The sequence below is a fragment of the Lichenostomus cassidix genome, chromosome 26 (assembly GCF_008360975.1).
Source record: "Lichenostomus cassidix isolate B80296 chromosome 26, HeHo_3.0, whole genome shotgun sequence".
Lineage (NCBI taxonomy): Eukaryota > Metazoa > Chordata > Aves > Passeriformes > Meliphagidae > Lichenostomus > Lichenostomus cassidix.
Window position 1 is genome coordinate 4,058,750 of NC_139506.1, and position 21,540 is coordinate 4,080,289.

The window sequence follows — 21,540 nt, forward strand, 5'->3', positions numbered from 1 at the left end:
CCAGGCGCTTTCCGCTGGAAGCCACCAGCTGTCCCCCGGCCAGGTACAGGGACTTCGCCACGGCTTTGGACGCTTCCCTCATTAGTTACAACCTGATTAATTACCCTGCTGCCTCCTCTCCCAAACAGAGCTGGGTGTCCAGGCGCTAATGAACAACTCCGGCGATTAATTGCAGGGGTGAGTCCACTCCTAATTAGGAGCAGATTTAGGGAATGAGAGCTGGGAGAGCTCTCGGTGGCTGCCCAGTGCCTCTGGCCGAGCGCGGGCCGAAGATTCCAACCTGTGGGGCTTTTTAATTAATAATTGAGGAGCTGATTAAGCCCGAGATCGTGCACTGAGGGGGGAGGAGCAGAGCCGGAGGTGCCGCTGTGGGTTCCTTTCCCAAAATCCTGTGGGTTCCGTTTCCAAAATCTTGTGGGGTCGTGTCGGTGATGCTGGCTGGGGAATCGGGTTGGATCCAGCCGGGATCTGGGTTGGATCCAGCCTGGATCCAGCCTTGCTTGGAGCAGTTTTGCTGCCAGGGAAAGAGGTGTGAAGGTGGCCAGAGCTGCAGAGTGCCCAGTTCTCCCAGCAAGGCTCTGCATAGGTGTGAGGCTTTTCCTATTCATATTCCCAAAATATGCTCTAAAAGTCAGGATTTTGCGCTGTGATATCAGAGCAGCACCTAGAGGGGGACAGGGCTGTCCCTTTGGGGTGTTTGTCTGCTCCAGGCTGGGCTCTGCCTGTCCCCTGGGGCAGCAGCTTCACCTCTGCCGCTCTTCGCTCTCCCTGACAAATCCCGAGGAAAAGGGGGATGCTGCATCCATGTCCCCCTGCTCCCTGTCCCCTCTCTGTCCCCTTCCTGTCCCCTCTGCGTCCCCAACAGAGCTGGGCCCAGCCCTGTGTCACGGTGGGCTTTGCTCAGAGCTGGACCCCCTTTGCTGGGCATTCCCAACGCTCCATGTTGGAGTTGGGAATTTTCCCCTTTTCCCCGTGATCTCCCCTGCTCGGAGCAGAACCCAGCGAGTCCAGCGCTGTGCCAGAGCCAGAGGTGATGCTTTGTCCCCCACGGGTCAATCAGGGCTGGGGGGACAGCTGGGAATTAAAAAAAAAAAAACAAAACCAACACCCAAACAAAAACCTTGGAGAAGAACCAGCCAGAGAGCAGCAGAGTTTCCATCAGCGCTGGGTCACTGGAAAATCTGAGTGGGGAGCAAGAGGGAAGGAACGAACTTCTGCTTCCTGATAGCAGTTCCTGCGAGGGCATGAGGCAGGGAGGGAGCTGCTTTCCGTGGGCTGAGAGCTCTGCTGAGAGTCCTTTGCCCTTCCCCGGCTCCCTTTTCCCTCTAAAAACCTTTGGAATGTGCTCCCGGCTGGATCCGCATCCCGAGCCCTTCCCCGGCTCCTTTTTCCCTCTAAAAACCGCTGGAATGAGCTCCTGACCGGCTCAGCTTCCCACAGCCGCGGGGCTGCTGCTGCTCGGCTGATAACGAGGGACAAAAAGCAGCTGGACACTGATGTGCCCACAGGGTGGACACTGAGATGTTCCCAATCTGGACACTGAGATGTCCCTAAGCTGGACGCTGATGTGCCCAAAGGCTGGACACTGAGATGTCCCTAAGCTGGACACTGATGTGCCCAAAGGCTGGACACTGACCTGCCGGGCGGCAGCTGCTTGGTCTCCGCCAGGATTTGGGTTGGAAGGTTGAGTTCTCAATCCCTGCTCAGCGCAGGTTGGGATTTCAGGGAGACTGGGGGGTTGTTTGTCGCAGGGGGACAAGGGACAAGTGGAGGGTTCCATCCCTCCCGGATGGCAAGAGGGAATCTCTGCCCGCCTGGACTCCTCCCTGGCTGGGTTTTTTGGGCACAGCCGAGCACCTGCAGCCGCCGCGCCCCGAGGGACAGCACGGAGCCTCCTCCTCCTCATCCTCCTCCAGCTCCCGCTCCTCCTCCCCGTCTGCTCGCGGCGCTGCCCACAGCTCCCGCCTGAAAGGAGCGTCTGTTCCCAGCCGCAGTGCCGGCAGTTGGGATCTGCAGCCAATTCCGAACTCGGCAGAGCGGAACGAGCTCCGTGGAGCTCGGCAAGGCTGCGGCTGCCCAGAGGTTGTGCTCCCCTCGGCCCGGGGTGGGTCCCCTCCTGCCAACCCGGGGGTCAGCGGGGTCACAAACACGGGAAGGAGCTCCAGGGATGCCAAATCACACCCTGGGAATGCTGCGGCAGCCGTGGAATCCCGGCATGGGTTGGGTTGGGTTGGGAGTGATTGCAAAGATATCCCAGAGCCACCCCCGGCCAAGGCAGGGACACCTTCCTTGATCCCAGGTCACTCCAAGCCCTGTCCAACCTGGCCTTGAACACTTCCAGGGATCCAGGGACAGCCACAGCTTCTCTAGGAATTCCATCCCAGCTCCTCCCCACCATCCCAGCCAGGAAAGCCTTCCCAATATCCCATCTCTCTCTGCCCCCTGGCAGTGAGAAGCCATTCCCCTTGTCCTGTCCCTCCATCCCTTGTCCCAAGTCCCTCCCCAGCTCTCCTGGAACCCCTTTAGGTCCTGGAAGGGGCTCTGAGATCTTCCATCCAGAAACCTCCTCCAGGTGCCAGATCGACCCAGGGCCTTTTGCCACCCCACTGAAACCCCTTTATACATTGGGGGGGGTCTCTTCCCAACAGTGTTTCCATCACCAAATTCCCTTCTCTGGGATCAGCCAGCTGAGCACACCTGGACTCAGGTTTGGACTTGGGAGCACACCTGGACTCAGGTTTGCATCCCTGCCTCCAACACCTGCCCTGCACCTTTGCACCCTCAAACCCCAACCTGCAGCACCCCAATCCTACAGAGACCCTCCATCCCTGATCCCCTGGGCTGCAGCAGCCCTTTCCCGGGGTTTAGGGAAGGATTCTCCCTCCCCTCCTGCCCACAGTCCCTGCTGGCCTCCCTTCCTCGGCTGTTTTTTCTCCCCAGCAGTTCTCCTCCAGCCTCATCCATCCACATCCTTTATGGATGAGATGTGTCATTCCTGACCCGGGTTCACCGGGAGCTGCCAGGGACACTGCCAGCCCGGCCCGTGGCCCTCGTTAGCTTAATTGCTCCTCGGGAGGCTGAGATGTGCCAACCGCGGGGCCTCCCGGTGCTCCATCACCGCCTGCCACGTCCTATATGGAGCAAAGTGGGGCTTGGCAGGGAAAAAAGGGAGAAAACAGATCGGTGCCACCGGGAATGAAGGGCAGGTTCCCACGTCAGCGCCGGGAGCTGGGATCAGCTGTCTCAGCAGTCAGCGGGGACAGGAGCTGCTGGCGTCACCGCTGATGTGACACAGGCACGTCCTGCAGGAGGGAGGGAGGGAGGGAGGGAGAGAGGGAGGGAGGGAGATCTGTGCCAGATCTGCAGCGCGAACCCTCCCGGCGCGGGTGGGATTGGAGGTGATCCTGCAACCAAAATCCCAAAGGCATCGAGGGTGGAAAATCCCTCTGGGATCATCGAGGCCAAGCTGTGTCCAATTCCCACCTTGTCACTCAGAGTGCCACGCCCAGGCCTTCCTCAGACATCCCAAACTCCTGGGCAGCTCCAATCCTGACCACCTTTTCCATGAGGAAATTCCTCCCGATGTCCACCCTGAGCCTCCCCCGTGTCAGGGCAGTGCTGGGATGTCCCTGTCACCTTTCCAAGCCAGGCAGGGATCTGCTTTTTCAAGCCTGGTATTCCTGGGTGCCAAAACCTGGAAAGTCCTGCACCCCCAGCTTGGTTGGGGTGACAGTGGCTGTGTCCCAAATCTCCAGCTCTGTCAGGAGGCCTGAGCCGTGCCTGCTTCCCAGTGAATCCCCATCCTTTTCCCCGGTGTGTCCCAGCCCTGCTGCAGGCTCTCCTTCCCTTCCTCAGCTCCCTCTCTCCCTGCCATGACTCATTTCTCTCTCACCAGGGCTTGGATTTTTAAAGAAGCCCTGGGAGACACGGAGGGTTTTGTACCTGCAGAGGATCCCAGCAGGTGCCACGGAGCTTCTCCAGCTTGGAGGAGGGATGGACAGACGGAGGGATGGAGGGATGAGGGATGGATGGATGGATGGATGATGGATGGATGGATGATGGATGGATGATGGATGGATGATGGATGGATGATGGATGGATGGATGGATGGATGGAGGGATGGATGGATGATGGATGGATGAGGGATGGCTGGACGGATGGATGGAGGGATGGATGGATGATGGATGGATGGATGGAGGGATGGATGGAGGATGGATGGATGGATGGATGGATGGATGGATGGATGAGGGATGGATGGATGGATGGGTGGATGGATGGATGGAAATGGTCCAGGAGTGCTGAGGATCCAGGACCAGGCAGATGGTGACAGGTTTGGAGCTGGGAATGTGGTGCTCTGGGGAGGCAGCAAGGATGGGGATGCTCCAGCCCCTGAGAAGTCCCTGGGAAGCACAAGCCAAGAGTTGCAAGGAAAAAATTTCATCCTCAGGAGGATCCCTGCAGGTTCTGAGGAGCCCTGGCCTCCCCCTGGCTCCAGGAGCTCTTTGTGGAGGGTGAGAATGGCTCCATAAACCTGGAGCAAGGATCACATCCCTGGAAGTGTCCCAAGCCAGCTTGGACAGGGTTTGGAGCACCCCAAGATCATGGGAAATGTCCCTGCCACGTGTCCCACCACGCTGGGAGTGGAATTTGTGGGGTGCAGGACACCTCTGCGACCCCAAAGTCACCAGTTTTCCATCCCAGCCCTATCCCCGAGCTTTTCCCAGTCAATATTTGCATTCTGCCTTTCCCAAGGAATTCCCGGCGCCTCCTCCAGCCCCGGCACGCCGCCAGAGGGAGGGAGGCCATCGCCACCAGGTCACATCTGCACCTCCCCGAGCAAACTCCAAGCTCTCCCCGGCAGCCGGGGCCCCTCGGGAGCCGTGGGTGCGGCCATGTGCTCCTGGAGGAAAGTTTCTCCTCCGTTTTTGTGATTAATTCCTTCCTCCCACCGCGGCCGCCCGCAATCCCATCTATATCCATGGCTCCCCACTCCTCCTCGGCTGTAAAATATTTATAACCCCCTACATTAGGGCCCTTTTTTTCATTTTTTCCTGCTTTTTTCCCCCCTTCTCCCCTGCCTTCCACCCGGGCTCCCCGGCTCTGCCGAGCTCCAGGAACCGCTTCATTTCCATAAATCTCGGGGAAAGCTGTGAGGAATAATTTCGGGTTTTTTTTTTTTTGCTTGGGGAACGCGATGCTTTTTTTAATTGCACTCATCTGCAGCTCCTTGGCGATGCATTATTGATGGTTATTATTCCAATAAAGGAGCCGTTTCTGGTTTGTTTTCCCGGGGATGAGCTTGGAAATGTCTGGTTTTCCCTCCTCCTTCTTTCTCCCCGTTTCGGGAGGAGGTCACCTTTGCATCCGAGATTTTTCCACCCGTTTTCACCCCTCCCGTGGGTGTTGCTGCGGTTTTGCCTTGTGGCATCAACACCGGTGATGTCCCCTTGTTGTCACCAGAGCTCCCCAAGCACCTTGAGGTGGGCTAGGGGGAAAATCGGCTTTTCTGGAAGAAGGAATCCAGAGGATCCTGGAGGAGGGGAAGGTCAGGAGGCTCCGGGTGGCTTTGTTTGGGGTCCATGTGTGCCGCAGGGACCTAAAGCTGCTCCCGGGAGTTTTCACTACTTGTTTGGCCTCCAAACTCAGGATTTTGGGAGTGTTTTGGGATCTGATCCTCTGGTAAAACTGCTCTTCACCCCACAGCTGGCCAGAAAAGGACCAGCTGGGGTTATCCCTGCCCTTGCTGGCACATTGCAGGATTTTGGGAATGTTTTGGGAGCTGATCCTCTGGTAAAGCTGCTCCTTACCCCACAATTGGCAAAAAAAGGAGGTTATCCCTGCCCTCGCTGGCACACTGCAGGATTTTGGGAGTGTTTTGGGATCTGATCCCCTGGGAAAGCTGCTCTTCACCCCACAGCTGGCCAGAAAAGGACCAGCTGGGGTTATCCCTGCCCTCGCTGGCACATTGCAGGATTTTGGGAATGTTTTGGGATCTGAACCCCTGGGAAAGCTGCTCCTGACCCCACAATTACCCAAAAAAGGAGGTTATCCCTGCCCTCGCTGGCACATTGCAGGATTTTGGGAATGTTTTGGGATCTGATCCCCTGGGAAACCTGCTCCTGACCCCACAATTGCCCAAAAATAGGAGGTTTGCTGGCACATCCCGGGATTTCAGCCCCACGCTCCGCAGGGTCACCAGGATCCAGGTGGGACCAAGGGCACCTCCAGCCCTTCCAGCCCCGTTTCCCCCATCCCTGGAGGGAGGGAAGGCCCCAAATTCAGGCTCGGGAGCTCCCCCGCCTCCCCAGCTCGGCAGTGACGGGCAGAGCGCTTTCCTCCCGCGCTGTCACCTCGCTCCCGTCCCTTCCCGCACCGCCCACCGCGCTGTCACCGCGGCAGCAGCGGGGACTTTCCTGGGGCCCACCAAGGTCCCCGAGCTGTTAGCGCGCCGCAAACACCGAGCGCGAGGTTCCTCCTCGATGTGAGGAACGAAACGAGGTCGGAACTGGAGGGAAAAATGTTCATTTCGGGAGGGAGGGAGGGCGATGAGGATCCTCGGGGGTTTTCCCTGGAGATGTTTTCCCGGGAATTTCGCGGGGGGATCCTGCGGATCTCGAGGATTCAGCATCCCGGAATTGCCCCTCATCATTCCCTCTCCTTCCTCCTCGGGAAGGAGCAGCTCCTCCTGCGATTTTGGGGTTTAATAACGGGCCCTGGATGGATTTAGAGCCTGCCGTGCTTCCAGCAGGGAATGTGTAGGGATGGGGAAGGGAGAGACCTCCAGGCACTTTGGTGATGAATTCCGGAGGTGAGCGAACAATTTCGCCTCCTAATTACAGCCATAAAGCAAAAATTCCTCCCAATCCCCAAATTCCTCCTCTCGCTCTCGCTTCTCCCGTCAAACCCCTTTTTTCCCCGACGAAGGAGCTGCTTAATTAGGAATTAACAGGGCTGTCGGAGTAATCGGGAGCAGGAATGGGTTGGGAGAGGTTCATTAGTGCGCTGATGGGTAATTAGCAATCCCGCGGCTAAGGGAATTTTTCGGAGGCTCCGAAGGCCCTGGAGGGAGGGGGAAGCAGAGCAGGGAATTGCTGTGGATGCGATGGAACCATAATGGGATTTTTCCTCAGATTCCAGGCAGGAATCCCAGCCCTGGACCAGCCACCTCTGGGATGAGCAGGGACAGGGAAAAGAGGGAGAAAAGGCAGGAAAAATCCCCCTAAACCCCCACGGAGCATCCCCAGCTCTGCTCTCCCCCCTGTGGGGCCAGCAGGACCCCCCGGCATTCCCCACAAAGCCTCTCCAGGGTTTATTTATCCCCGAGCACCGCCAGTCCCAGCGCTGGCGCTCGCTCTCCCTATATTTAGCCCTTGAATGGAGAGAGATTTCACAGCCGCCTGACTCTGCCTTGTGCTTAGAAGTCACTCAGTGTTTCCATGAGAAACCCGGGGGGTCCAATCCGGAGCTCTTCTCGCAGGCACCGTGACAAAAAAAAAATCTTCCCCGAGCATTCCAGCAGCGCTGGATTTCCCCCCTCCGGGGATGAGATCAGGATCTGGCCCCGGGTTTTGATGGGTTTGTAACTTGGCTGATACAACTCGGCTGATTTAATTCATTTTTTGGGCTAAAAACTCCACCTACAAGTTCCCAGCCTGGGAGGCATTAAAGGCAAATTAATACAAATATTAGAGGCTGGGTTTGAAGGGAAATCATCAGGGAAGTCAGATTTTTTTTATTATTTTTTTTCTAGGGAAGAGCCTGATGGAGCAATATTTTCTATTTTGGGGTGATTTATTTTATTTGATGCTGCAGGGTCTCCTCGAGGCCTGGCACTGCCCAGGCCAGGCACTGCTCTGCTTTCCAGAGCATCCAGAAAAGAACTTGGAGAAGAAAAGAGGGAAAAATCGGGATAATGGCTGAGATTCCAGAGGGTTTAGGTCCCTGATGGAGAGCTCAGGAGCTGCTGGGCACTGGGGGAGATTTTTCCCAGCCTGTCCCCACTGCCACCCCAAATCCAGCCTGTCCCCAGTGTTATCCCAAATCCACCCTGTCCCCATTGTTATCCCAAATCCAGCCTGTCCCCACTGCCATTGCAAATCCAGCCTGTCCCCACTGCCACCCCAAATCCAGCCTGTCCCCATTGTTATCCCAAATCCAGCCTGTCCCCAGTGCTATCCCAAATCCAATCTGTCCCCACTGCCACCCCAAACCCATCCTGTCCCCATTGCCACCCCAAACCCAGCCTGTCCCCACTGCCACCCCCATGGCTGTGACACCTGGAGCTGATCCTGCACCCCAGCCCAAGTGGATGGGACAGGAGGGGAAACTCTGCTAGCTCAAGGGTTGTGTCCTCCTCCTTCCTGCTCTGTGGGCAGTGTGGTGACACCCCTGTCACCGCCCTGGGGGTGGCAAAGCCACCAGAAGGAGCAGTGGCCTGTGCACACAGGTGGAGCAGCAGGGGTGACACCACCACGGGCAGAATCCTGGGAAGCAGAGACACATGGAGGGTTTTTGGGGTCTCCCAAAATACCCCATGAAGGAATTTTTCCCATGCCCCCTGCCTGGAATCTGAGGAAAAATCCCATTATGGTCCCATCCCTGTCCCATCGCATCCACACCGATTCCCTGCTCTGCTTCCCCCTCACTCCAGGGCCTTCAGAGCCTCCGAAAAATCCCCTTAGCAGGTTAGTGTTTCATTGGAGGTGACACTCCCACTCCTGCCAGGATTTTCCCTTTTTCTCCATATTCTTCTCCTCAAACATGGCCTGGAAGGAGCTCTGGGGCCATTCCTGGTTCTGTCAGTGATGGGAATGCATCACATTCTGATCTCCTGTCACCACACAGGAATCACACTTCCCAAACACATTTTGGCCAATCCCTCCCCTCCCCAGGTGGAAAACCTGCTTTTCCCCATTTCACCCCAAATCAAGGAGTTCGACAGAGCTGCAAATTCCTGGCATTGCCGAGCTGCCCTGCTCCCACGGCTTCCCCGAGGCAGGAAGGCTGCTTTCCTTCCAGGAGCCCAAATCCAGATGGTCAGAGGCTCCTTCCAAGCTCCCAGAACCTGTTGGAAAAGGCCATTTATGTCTCAATAGCAGTTTTGCATCCTGGCCCGTTGGAAGGGATCCCTGCCAGCTGCTCCAGCACCTCTTTTCCAAGCTGTTCTGTGGCTGTGGAGAGCCAGCCTGGTCAGGATTTTGGTGCAGGGATAAAATCCGTGTGTTTATTCCCAATTTTTTTGTGTTGGGCGAGTGTGGAGCTGTTCAGGAAGGGGCCTGAGTTTGGTTTTTGGGAAGCAAGTTTTGCCCTGGAATGTTTTATTTTCAGAGGGGATAACCCCATCAAGTCTCCAGGAAGATGCCAAGGAGGAATTGAGGAGGAATTGAAGAGGAATTGAGGAGGAATTCCCAGCCCAGGGTGTTTTCCTCCCCTCAAAGCAAAGCTCTGGAGCAGGTTGGTGCTTTCTGTACCCCAAGGGATGTGAGGATGAAATTAAATCCAACACGGGCAGGCCTGATGTCACTCAAGTGACCTCAAACAGCATTCCCTACTCCAAAACAACTCCCAGATCAGCTCATCCGGGCGGGAAGGTCCATCCTGGTGAGCTGAGGAAGGGATTTTATGGAATTTCCAGGGCAAAGGAATCATTCCCTCGCTAGGCCCTGAATCCAGGCCTAGCTTCCCGGCCTGCGCAGCACCACAGGAATGTGGAGTTATGGAGGCACAGGCCCTCAAGGGGGGAAAAACCCCCTTTTTTTTAGGTTCTGAGGGCTAATGAGGGGCTGAGCCCACAAGGGTGCTGCACTGGTTTAACTGGGACATCTCTGGGCCTAAACTGGGGCTCTGGGGGTTTTAAGGCGTTTCCTCCCAGCCCTGCTGGCCTCTGTCCATTGCGTGTGGTGTTTCCATGCTTTGGGAATGGTTCTGTGAGGGATTTTATCCTGGTTGCTTTGGAAAAAGGGGTGAGGGTTGGATCTGGGATTGGGGGGTTGGTGATGCTTGACTCTCGTGGCTCTGGGGGTGTCCCAAGTGATGCCATTGCATGAGGGGACAGTCACCCTCAGGGGGGTCATGCTGTGCCCCACAGGCCCTGGGGATCAACCACAAAACAACAAAACCACTTTGACCCCACAAGGAGCCCCGATTTTGCCACAGACCCTGGGGATAAACCCCAAAACCACTCTGACCCCACAAGGAGCCCCGATTTTGCCACAGGTCACGAAGTTCCTTCTGCCTCCCCATGCCCAGAGTGGGGAGGGGTTTGGGCATGAGGGTGCCCCTGCTTTTTGGGGTGTCCTTGCTTTTTGGGGTGCCCAAACTGCCCTGGCAGGTCCCCACATTGTCCAGGGGTCCACACCCCACTCTGTCCTTGGGGATCCCTATATTGCCCAAGGGGTCCCCACACTTCTTGGGGCTGTCCCCACATTTTTTAGGATCGCACACCCCAACTCTGCCTGTGAGGTTTTCCCACTGTTTGGGGGTGCACACTTTCTCTCGTCCTGGGGGTCCCCAGATTTTCTGGGGGTGCACTTGTCACCCTCTCTGGTGTGTCCCCACCCTGTCCTGGGATCCCCAAACTGCCCGGGGGTCCCCACATTGCTCGGGGGTCCCCACAGTTTCTGGGGGTGCACTAGCCACCTTGTCCAGTGTGTCCCCACCCTGCCTGAGGATCGAGGATCCCCACATTACCAGGGGGTCCCCACCCTTTTGAGGATGTTTACCCCACGTTGCCAGGGGGTCCCCACCCTTTTTGAGGGTGTACACCCCACACTGCCTGGGGGGCCCCACACTATCTGAGGGTGCCCTCGCCGTCCTGTCCAGTGTGTCCCCACCCTGCTTGGGATCCCCACATTGCCGGGGGTGTCCCCACCCTTTTTGAGGCTGTTCACCCCACATCACCAGGAGGTCCCCACCCTTTTCCGGGGTGCACCCCCACTCTGCCCGCGGGGTGCTGCCCCTCTTTGGGGTCGCACACCCCGCTCCGCCCCCGGCCGGGCAGCTCAGCCCGTTCCTTCTCCGTCCCCCTTAAGCAGCCGTCGGGGCGTGCAGCCACCTTAAGGGAGCCCCTCCCCCGGCGGGCTGGGACGAGCCCTCCCCCTCCCTGCCCGCCGTCCCCTCCCTCGCCGGCCCGGCCCCGCACGGCCCCGCACGGCTCGGGGGTTGCCATGACAAGCATTTTCTCCCGTTAGCTCCGGGACCGGTGCCCCTCCATCCCATGGCCAGTCGCGGGGGCTCCGCCGCCAGCCGGGCGCCGTGGGACCGGAGCCGGTGAGTGCGCGGGGAGACCTCCGGCAGCGGGGTGTGGGGGTCCCGCGGGGGGTGGCGGTGCTGGGAGCACGGGGGGGACACCGGGAGTGGCGCGGGGCGGTGGCGGAGGGGGCTGTGTGTCGGAGCGGGGGGCGCGGGTGGGTGCGAGCATCGCTGCCGCCGCTCTGCCGGGGCGGGTGGGGCGCTGGGCGCGGAGCTCTCTCCCGCCCCGCTCCGTCCCGGTGCAGCAGGTGGGATGGGGGGGCTCGGCGTGGCGCCCCAGAGCAGCGGGGGGGCTCGGCGTGGGACCCCCCGACCCCAATGGCACGTGGCAGCGGGGTGGGGTGGTGGGATGACCGCGCTCCGTCCGCTCTGGGGCGTGGGGGCTGCGGGGCGTGCGGCCCCCGGACCTCTTGTGGGGGCAACTCCGGCAGCCCCCCGGGCTTTGGGGCGGGGGGGACGCTCCGCTCGGATCCTACAACTTGTTGCCCGCCCTTGTGGCGGGGGGTGTTGGGGGCGCGGGGTTCCCGGTCGCTCGTGTGGCTGGATTTTTGGGAGGCAGCGAGTTGTGGCATTGCGGGGAGGAGGAGGAGGAGGATGATGGAGGAAGGAAGGGGCGGGGGAAGGGGAGGGGGGCTTGCGGCAGCCCAAGGACAGAGCGGGGAAGGTGCTGCGTGGGTGGGTTTGGGGTGGTTTTTCCCCGCCCGTGGGGCAGCAGTGGGGCTGCTCCGTGCCTGGGGCGGGGGGCGCGTGGGGTGGGATGCGGCGGGGAGGCTGCGTGGGGGCTGCCCACGCCGCGGCTGGGCACGTCTCCCTCCTGCCTGCACCAATCCAGCCGGGCAGATCCCCGGCAGAAAACAGGAGCGGGGAGGCGGAAAAATAAATTGCAAAATAAATCAGGAAATCTATTGGAAGCCCGGCCAGGCTCTGGCCTCGTCCGTCTCGTCCTGCCTCTGCCCCCAGCGCTCTCCCGGCATCCCAGCCCGGGCTCTGGAGCCTCCCGGCATCCCTGGCCTGGCTCGGTGGGTCCGTGCCCCCCGTGGGGCAGGGGTGGGGGGGCTGTGCGGAGCTGGGTGGTCCCTCCCTGCTTTGCCAGAGGCGAGTGGAGATGTTGGGAGGGGAGGAGGGACAATAGGTTATTGTGCTCTTATCTCTGGAGACCTGAGCTTGGGTGGGGGTTCGCATTGCGAAGCTCAAACCAGTGCAGCCAGTTTCTGCCCGTGGCCGTGGCCGGCCGGCCCTGGACGTGAGTGGACTGGCGGGAGCCGTGGGCAGCGAGCTGGGGTGGAGGTGAGTGCTCGGAGCTCGCCACGGGGCACCCAGAGCCATCCTGGGGCCGGGGGACCCCGAGCTGAGCCCCCACCCCAAACCCCCTGGGCTGCGGGGACAAGGCAGGGGCTGCACCGCCGCCTGCGCCCTGCCTGCCTCCAGACACTGCCCTCAATCTTTCGCTTCCCTGAGCACCGAAACGCACCTCAATTATTAAATCATGAGCGAAGAGAGGCTGACGCCCCCGCGCTCCGCCAGCCCCACCCCGCCGCGCCCCGGGGATCCCTCCCCGGCTGCCCCCTCGGGCGACACCCCCGGGAATCCCACCGCGGGCCGGGGGTGGCTCCGGGGGGCTGCAGGTGTGCGGGGAGAGGAGGACCCCCCCAAATGGTGGGCGCTGGGTGGGCTTGGAGGCCTCCCGAATTCCACGCCGCGGCTCCCCGTGGCCGGGCTGGATTCACTCGGATACGTGGAGCGGGGAAGGTGCCGCTGCCGGGATGGTGCAGGTGGAGCAGCTGGGAAGCGCCCAGGGCAGGAGGCAGCGCTTCCCCATTCCTCCCCGAGCACCGCGCATTCCCCGCGGGGCGCGGGCTCCATCCCCGTCCCACCCTCGCCGCCGGCGGGTGCTGCTCCCGGCCGAGCCCCGGCTCCTTCCCTGCCTCCTGCCCGCCTGGAAAAGCACTGAGAAGTGTTGCGAGCGCTGCAGGTAGAGAGCTTTGAGAGGGCGCAGGGTGTTGTTGGGTGTTGGTTTCTTTTTTTTTTTTTTTTTTTTTTCTTTTTTTTTTTTCGCCTGAGATGATGACGGAGGGAATTCCCTGCGCTGCCGGCTCGCCGCTCGCGTGCCGTGGGTCCGCATCTCCTCCCGGGGGATCTGTCGCCGTCACCCGAGCCTGGCGCCTCCGGAGCCGGGAGCCGCCGGGCCGGAGCCCCCGGGCAGAGCGCGGGCAGGGCGGGGGCGGCCGAAGGGTGGCACAGGTCCTTGGGCAGGATGAGTAAGAGCAGGGAGGGACGGCTGCTCTTCTCCACTATTGTTTCGCAGTCGAAAGCGCCGGGGTGGAGCTGAGCCTGGAGTTTCCCCTTGTCCCCAAGCCCTGGGAGCCGAGCTCGCTCCTTCCCCGCCTGCCCCCCGCTCCCTCCCCGCCCGCCCCTCGCCGGGGCCGCGGATTCTCCGCGCGACCCCCGCTCCTCTCTCGGGTTGTGGTTTTTTTTCCTTTTCCTGTTTCTCCTCCCTGCTAGGCCACGAGCGGAGTTTTCCCGCAGTGGCCACAAGCGCCCGTTCCAGCAGCGCGGGATGGAGTCTGCGGGGGTTTGGGGACACAAATCTCTGCGGCGGGGGGCACTCGCTGCCGCCGCCGCTGCTCCCCGCATCCGCTGCTCCCCGCGCAGGGCCCGGGGAAGGGCTGGCAGCTCCGGCTTCCTCCTCGCCCACGGCTCCTCCCCGCCGGGCACGGCTGCGCCGTGCTGGGAAAGGAGCCGGCGGAAAACCTGGGGTGAAAGCCCGGGGATCCCGCTCGGCTCCGGGAGCGGATGGGCAGGGAAGGCGCTCGCTGTGGCAGGGACGAGGAGCCTCGGGGGGATGCTCGGTGTGGCCGTGGGAATGGGATGCGGGTCCTTTGGGAAGTGACCGGTGGTCAGTGTGACCGTGGCAATGGGGAGTGACCAGTGCTCGGTGTGACCGTGGCAATGGGATGCAGGTCCTCTGGGAAGTGACCAGTGCATCGTGTGGCCATGGCAGTGGGCTGCAGGTCCTTGGATGTGAAGTGACCAGTGATGAGAGTGACCATGGCAATGGGATGCGGGCGCTCAGATGGGAAATGACCCATGCTCAGTGTGACCGTGGCAATGGGAGGTGACCATGGCAATGGCATGCGGGTCCTTTGGGAAGTGGCCAGTGGTCCGTGTGACCACAGCAATGGGATACAGGTCCTTAGATGGGAAGTGACCAATACTCGGTGTGACCATGGCAGTGGGAGGTGACCAATGCTCAGTGTGACCATGGCAGTGGGAGGTGACCAGTGCTCAGTGTGACCATGGCAGTGGGAGGTGACCAGTGCTCAGTGTGACCACAGCAATGGGCTGCAGGCCCTCAGGTGGGAAGTGGCCACTGCAGCACAAAGCGGTGCCACTTCCTCGGTGTTCCCCATCTCCTGTGGCTTGCTGGGAGCTCCAGGATGCAGGAATGCTGCTGGAGGCCTGCAGCATTCCCGGTCAGGAATGGATGTTCTGTCACGCCCGGCGGGGATCTGGTGAGCAGAGGAGGAGATAAATCAGTGGGGGCGAGCTGGGAATTGAAACCCATTCCTCTCCCCCTGGTGTTGTGCCGGGTGGGAATGAGGATCCCATGGGTGGTGCTGGAGATGCTCCTGGGGGAAGCAGCTTTGATGGCAGAGGGTGGCAGAGCTGTCCCCAACCTCCCTCCTCTCCAAATTGGGGGGACAGGGACGGGCAGGTGACAGGATCCTGCCCGGCCCAGAGCTTCCCACTGGTTTTCCCAGCCACACTGGGACAGGGAATGTGTTTTGGGGTGCACATCCAGCCTTGGGGTCCCTGGGAGCAGCCGGGTGACAGCCACGTTCCCTGTCACCTCCTGCCAGCGCCGAGGCCGAGCTAATGAACCCTGTGACTTTGATGTTTTAATTAGTTCCTTTTGGCTTTAATGCACGGGGATAATAGAGTTTCCACGGACTTATAAAACCTGCCCCTCTGCTGGATCATTAGGAAAAGGGAAAAAAGACACCAGGTAAGCCTGAGTAGGGGAAGGAGGGGTAGCTTGAGCCCTGCAGAGCACATGACACCCGCTGGGGTGTCACCCACCCGGCTGGTGACTCTTTTCAAACGCTAATTAAGCACCTTAAATCCCCGGAGAGCTCTCTGTGAGTAAGAGCTGAGTTCAGAGTCCTCCTGCGTTTGTGAGCTTCGGGGAGGGGTCTCGAATTCCAACGTGGGAAGCCGATGCTCAGCGAGGCTGCTGGATTCGGGAACTGGGGCTGTGGGATTCCCTTTTGGGGCTGTGGGATTCCCTTTTGGGGCTGGCCCTGCTCCCTCCAGGGTGACTGGGCTGGTGGTGAGGGACAAGGGGACTCTGGTGGGACGCCGAGTGTCCCTGGGCAGCTTCCCTGGGGTTTCCGGGCTTCTGGGTCACGGCATCAAGCCCTAAATGGGGGCCTAAAGCGGGATCAGGAGGGTGCAGGCTGGGGAGGGGACACACAGCGGTGACACCAAATCCCGGAGCTTTGGAGCGAGGGAAGGGACGTGGGGAGGATCATCCCATGCCAGTGCCAACGGGAGAGCTCCCGGCCTCGGGAATCCCTTCCTTCCCTGTGGCACCAGGGGCTGTGGCAGCCCCTGGCGTTGTCACCGGGCCTGTCCCCTGCCACCCCCGCCCACTGTGGCCACCCGGGGCCGGGCCCTGGCGTGTCCCCAACGGGGGGAACTCCTGCCCAGGGCGGCAGCGGCCAAGGGGAAGCTTCGGCCAAGTGTCCGCGCTTTGTGCTGACGGGGAAACTTTTCCTTCGACGCTTCCACGGCAGGGATGAGTCGGCAGCCGCGCTGAGCCGAGCGGGGCGCCGGGGGCGAGGAGCAGTCCCGATTTTCCCATTCCGTGCCGTATCCCGGTGTTTTCCTGCCGCCGAGGCAGCCGTGGGCTGTGGGAAGGAGCAGCTCGCTGCTGCTGTGCCTGGGCAGAGCGCGGCGCGTAGGAGTCCCCACCCGGAAGAGTTTGTCCGGCGGGGACGGGGAGGGAGGAATCCGATCCCTCCTTTTCCCAGGCTGGGATCCCAGCGCGCTTGGCTCTCCGTGGCCTTGGCCGGCTCCCCGCTGCCGAGCCCCCGGCGTGGGGCTGGCCCCGCTCCGTCCCGCCGGGCCGGGAAGGGTCCCGCAGCAGCGATTCGCGACATCTCCTCTTTGTCTGCCGCTCGGAAAGGTCAGCCCTGCCTCGCTCCGTTAAGGAGCTGTAAATAATCCCGGTCCCTGTGCCTCGGGGCCGGCTCCGGGCTGAGCCCAGCATCCTCCTGCTGCCGCCCGGGCCGAGGAGCCGTGCCAGGGGAGGTGATGCCAGCCCGGGGGGGACATGGCGCTGCAGGGCCGGGGGGCAGCGGGCTGCGGGGGGCTCGGGGCGCTGGCCGCGGGGGGAAAGCGGCGTGTCCCATGCCAAGGGCAAGAGTCGGGATGGCTGCTCCCGGCTCCTGCTTTCCCCGGGCTAAAAATAAGCCGCTGGCCCTCACCGTGCTGCCTCTGCTCCGTCTGGGGGGGCTGGCGGTGGGCAGGGGGTGAATCCAGGCACCGGGGGTGGTGGCAGGGCCCGTGTGGGGTTGGAAGTGACCTTTGCTCTTTGGGCATCGGGGCCAGTGATCAGATTTTCAGGTCCGGGCTCGGATTTCGGGCAGAAGGTGTCTGATTTTCGGCGCCGTTTCCCGAGATGCTAATTCAGGACCCTGCCGCAGCAGCTGGAGCTTTACTGTCCCTTCGCCACCCCTCGCTCAGCCGGGAGGTGCCCGCGGCCCCTGCAATGCCCTCGGCTTTTCGCTTCTCGCCTTTTGTTCCTGCTTGGGAATGCCTCAGCCTCGCCTCTCCGCGGCTCCAGCTTTTCCAGAGGCTTAGTGGCGTGGCCCTCGCGGCATTCCAGCTCCTCGCCTCCCTTCCCACCTTCTCGCCAGCTCCTTAAAAAATAACCCCCGTGTCGCTGGAGCGCCGCTGGGGGCACATCCCATCGGATCCGGTGGGGAAGGTGTTTTTCCACTCCTGCCATCCCGCAGGGACACCGGGATGAGCGAGGAGATCATCCTTGCTCAGTCCTCCAGCATTGCCCCCTCTCATCCTAGCTCTGTCGAAGCCCCTCGTTTTGGGATGAGCCCGGGGAAGGGGATGGCTCCGAGCGGGATCTGCCGGCTGTGCAATTCTCGTGGCACCTGCACAGCTCAGCCCGGCTGCATCCCAATCCCCGCCGTGACGGATCGCTGCAGCTGGCAGCCGGCAGCGCGTGGTGCCGACAGCTTCCCAGAGCTTCCCGCTCCAGAGGGGCTTCCTGCCGGAGCCGGGCTCTGCCGTGGGCACGTGGCCGTGCCACCAGCATGGCCTCGGTGATGGGGACACGCCTGGGGGTGACCCGGGCTGGGAGGGAGCTCGTGCTCCGGCGTGAACCTGAGTTAAACATTATTCCTGCCTCTGGAGCAGGGAGGGATTAGCACAAGGAGGGAGAGCTCGGTGCAAGGAGGGGGATTGCAGGGAAATGAGGGCAGGCTGGATTTGTGGCCGTGCCGGCAGCTGGGAATGCCAGGCTGGCGCTGGAGGAACCCCGAGCTGCCGCTGGGATGGGCTGGAGCGAGGCTGGAATTGCGCCTGGCGAGGGTCACAGGGTGGGTGACAACCTCTGGGGCAACGAAAAAGCTGGAGTGACAACCGGGATTTATCCTGACAGCACAGGCCTGGCTGCTGAATCAGCTGCAGGGAGCCAGGATCAGAAACTTGGCTGGGCTGGGAGAAGCTGGGAAGCGTGGCTGGGATCCTTCCTGGGTGTCCTGCTGCAGACGTGGCTCTGAGTCACTGCATCCTGCCTGGGAAAGTTTTGGGTCCCTCAGAGCAGCCGGGCAGGGAGCTGGGATGGCTCCTGGGAGGGTCCTGCTGGATTCCCCGTGGGAACAAGGCCGTGCTCATCCCTAGGGACACATCGGTGGGGCTGGGGGCCACCAAGCCCCGTGGCCAGGCTGGAGCTGGGAGAGGGTGAAGCTCCACATCCTGCATTTTCCAGCGTGACTGGTGCTGGCTATTTTTAGTTGTCCGAATTCAGCTCGCCTTAAATGCTGTCTTTTGAGGTTTCTCTGAGGGAGGAGGCCTGGAGTGGTGTTATTTCCCAAGTGACGGATTGCTCTTCCCTCTGACCCCAACTGGACCGGCCAAAAAAACGAAGGGAAGGACCAAAGCTGCGGCTGGGAAGTGTCTCCTCCCCGCAGAGCTTTGCCCGAGGGTGTTCCCCAAGTCAGCAGGAGATTTCCCAGGGGGAAGGAGAAAGCAAACAGCCGAGCCCTGCTCGCATCCCAGTGGGGGAAATCCAGCTGGATAACCTCATCCTGCTCCCTGACATCCCTGGGGTGAGCTGCGCCCTGGGGAGCTGGCCTGGGTGTTCCATGAGGTGTGAAATCCATGGGTTTTTCATCCCAGGGGCATTTTGGATTTTCTGGTGTGTGCTGGGTGCTGGCTGGGGTTCCCGGAGGAGGTGGAAAAGCCACGGGTGGGGTGCTGAGATGTCACTCCCTGTTTTGGGGGAGGCTCATCCAGAGGGGGCTGTCAGTGGATTCTCCAGGGCTGGGTGCAGGCCCTGCTGAGCCAAAATCCATCCCCACCACGCTCCAGCTCTGCCTCCACCTCTGAATTCTGCCATGCCAGCTCCTGACCCGCTGCCTTCCATCCCTTCCCGTCCATCGCTTCCCTCCTCGGCACTGTTTTCCCACTCTCCCCCACCCGTGGCTGCTCTCCACGCCTGTCTCGCCTCACCGGGCACCTGCTGGAGCACCCCACACCGGCAGCCGGCAGCGGGAACGGCCCTTCCTCCTCCTCTCCATCCCTCCCCGCAGCAGCCGGGTGTTTCCGTGCAGGTCAGCAGCCAGGGGATCCTCCTGCTCCTGCAGTCGGACGTGAAATGCATCGAATCCCGGGAAGATGCTGCAGACGGAGGTTCTGCAGCGCCGGAGGGGACAGGGCTGTTTGTCCCCGAGGGCAGACGCGGCCCGGGGCGAGGAGGCTGGAAGCATTTCCTGGCGCTTCCATGCAGGGGACTGTCCCTTCTCCCTCTGGAAAGGACAATGAGGGAGCCTCCCTTCCTCCTCCCACTCCCCCGGACGCAGCTGCCTGCACAGCCTGGCCTTGTTGTGTCTCAGTCCCAGGGACCTCGCTGGGATTTGTCCCCTCTCAGGGCGATTTGTCCCCTCTCGGGGCAATCCTTTGGGCACAGGATTGCTGGGAAGGGATCCAGGAAAAGCCAGAAGGGAACAGAGGGATTTTCCCAAATCTCAGCCTCCTCACCTGGGACCTGCCTTCCCGTTGGGGGCTGTGTGGGAGCAGCTGAGGTGGTGCTGGGGGACCCCAGACAGTTCTGGGTGACCCCAGGCATTGCTAGAGGACCCCAATCCAAGCTGTCATCCTGCATTCCCACTATCCTTGTTATTCCAGGAGCAAACCCACCTGTCCAACCCATTCCTGAGCTCCTCAGAAGGGACGAAGGCTGATGGAGAGGGTGAGGAAGACCCTGATAGTGCAGGGAAAATGTGGGGGAAGAGCAGCAGAGCCAAAGCCTCGGGAGTGGAGGGGATTCCAGCAGGCAGAGCAATCCCGGGTGGGACAGCTGGGGCTGGAGGGGGAATCCTGTCCGGGAATGCTGTCCATGCAAACCCCCTGCACTGGGGGGTGGGTTTGGCGTTTTTCCAGCGGGGTGGGGAGCAGGAATTGCCACCCCGAGCTGCAGGCACGTGTCTGTGCTGCGCTCTGGTGTCCGGGGGGATCCCTCACTGTATTCCCACAGATCCCTCACTGCATTCCCACAGATCCCTCGCTCTGCCAGCCTCCAGCGCCGCTCCCTGCCAGCGCAGCGCCCCTAACACCCGGATTTTAGCAGTAATCTGGGCCCTATCGCTGCTAAAGCCGCAATTATCCCTGGATTAGCGCTGGTGCTTAGAGACCCACCTGGGTCAATGCCGGCCGGGGCGTGCCAAAGCCTCCCGCGGCTCCAGCTCCAGCCAGGACGCAGTGGCCGGTGGCCGGCTGTCACCTCGGGTGACCCCAGGGCTGCTTTGTCCCTCTTGTGTGGTGGCTGGGCAGAGGCTGCAGGGTTTTGGGGGATGTTGTTTGCGGGGTCAGGTCACCCTGGTAGCACCACGTCCTTGTCCCTGTTGTGTCTGAGGTTGAGCTCATCCAAGCTTGGTGTCCAAGGCCAGGCTGGAGCAGCCTGGGGTAGTGGAAGGTGTCCATTCCCACGGAATGGGATGAGTTTGAAGGTGTTTTCCAACCCCAAATAATTCTGGGATTCCATCTCGGCATCATTCCACGTTCACCAGTGGGGTTATTTTGCGGATGGAGGTGACCTGCAGCACCCCAAGCTGGGATTTATGTGAGGCACAAAGCGCCTGACTTGGCTCCATGCCAGAGGGGTTGGAAAGCCCCAATCCCTCCTCGCAGGGATGCCGCGATGAGGGAAGGGATATCCCAGTTTCCCGGGGTTCCTGGTGCAGCTGGGAGGCTCCTGGGCGTTGTGGGGTTGGCCGTGGCACAAACAGGGTGGCAGGTCAGGACTGTGCCGGGAGCCCCGGGCGTTGGGGCGCGGGTGGGGAGGTGGGGCTGGGAATGACGGCACTGGGAATGACTGGGCTGGGAATGACAGCACTGGGAATGACAGCCCAGCACTCCACGGCTCCACATCGGCGTGGCACCACCAATTTAAATTTTATTTTATTTTATTTTATTCCCCTAGCCGGGCTTGGTCTGCCTTTGCCTTGGGGAGAGGAGTTTTAAAATAGAAACTTTTTCAACTGGTGTGTTTCCCAACAGCTGTGTAGCAGCAGGACAAAGTTCAATTTTAGGGAGTCAAACAGGCAGATCCATCCAGTTGGAGGCAATTCCCGTGAGGATGATGATGGTGCCGTTGCCTCTCCCCAGCTCGGCGACTTTTAAATATAATCAGCGCTTAATTAAAGCTCGCTAACGGTTTTTAACTGCTCCGACCCCCGGGACAGGCCCTGCCACCGGGAATGTGGTTCCTGCCCTGGATTCTGGCAGTGCCTGGCGCTGGTGGGAAGCACAGCTCGAACAAAGAGGCTCTGAAGAGCAGATCCTGGCTTTTTCCAGGGTTTTTTTCCATCGCCTGGGATGCTGGGGAAAGGAGGTTCCCCCGAAACGCCGCTGGGGTTCGGCTGGGGGAGGCTGGGAGGGGCAGGGCTGGGGGTCACTGAGAGCCTGTGGGTCACCCCAGGGTGGGTGGCTGTCCCAAATGGGGACCCCAAATGGGTGCCCAGGATGGTTTCCCTTCCTTCCCAGCCT

The 21,540-nt window shown here is 60.9% G+C and overlaps 1 protein-coding gene across 15 annotated transcripts in view; it reads left to right on the top strand.

The window, feature by feature from the left end:
- Positions 1-11,108: 11,108 nt before the first annotated feature.
- Positions 11,109-21,540, top strand: part of ATP2B4 (ATPase plasma membrane Ca2+ transporting 4) — a 60,764-nt gene continuing 50,332 nt past the window's right edge. For 12 of the 15 annotated variants that reach the window (XM_085082901.1, XM_085082904.1, XM_085082910.1 and 9 more), the window contains exon 1: positions 11,109-11,268. The gene's annotated coding sequence lies outside the window, so the exon portion shown is untranslated. Of the gene's footprint in view, positions 11,269-12,515; positions 12,538-13,202; positions 13,223-16,253; positions 16,439-21,540 lie in introns of those variants that run through there. The other 3 variants (XM_085082907.1, XM_085082908.1, XM_085082902.1) reach the window with 3 other exon arrangements.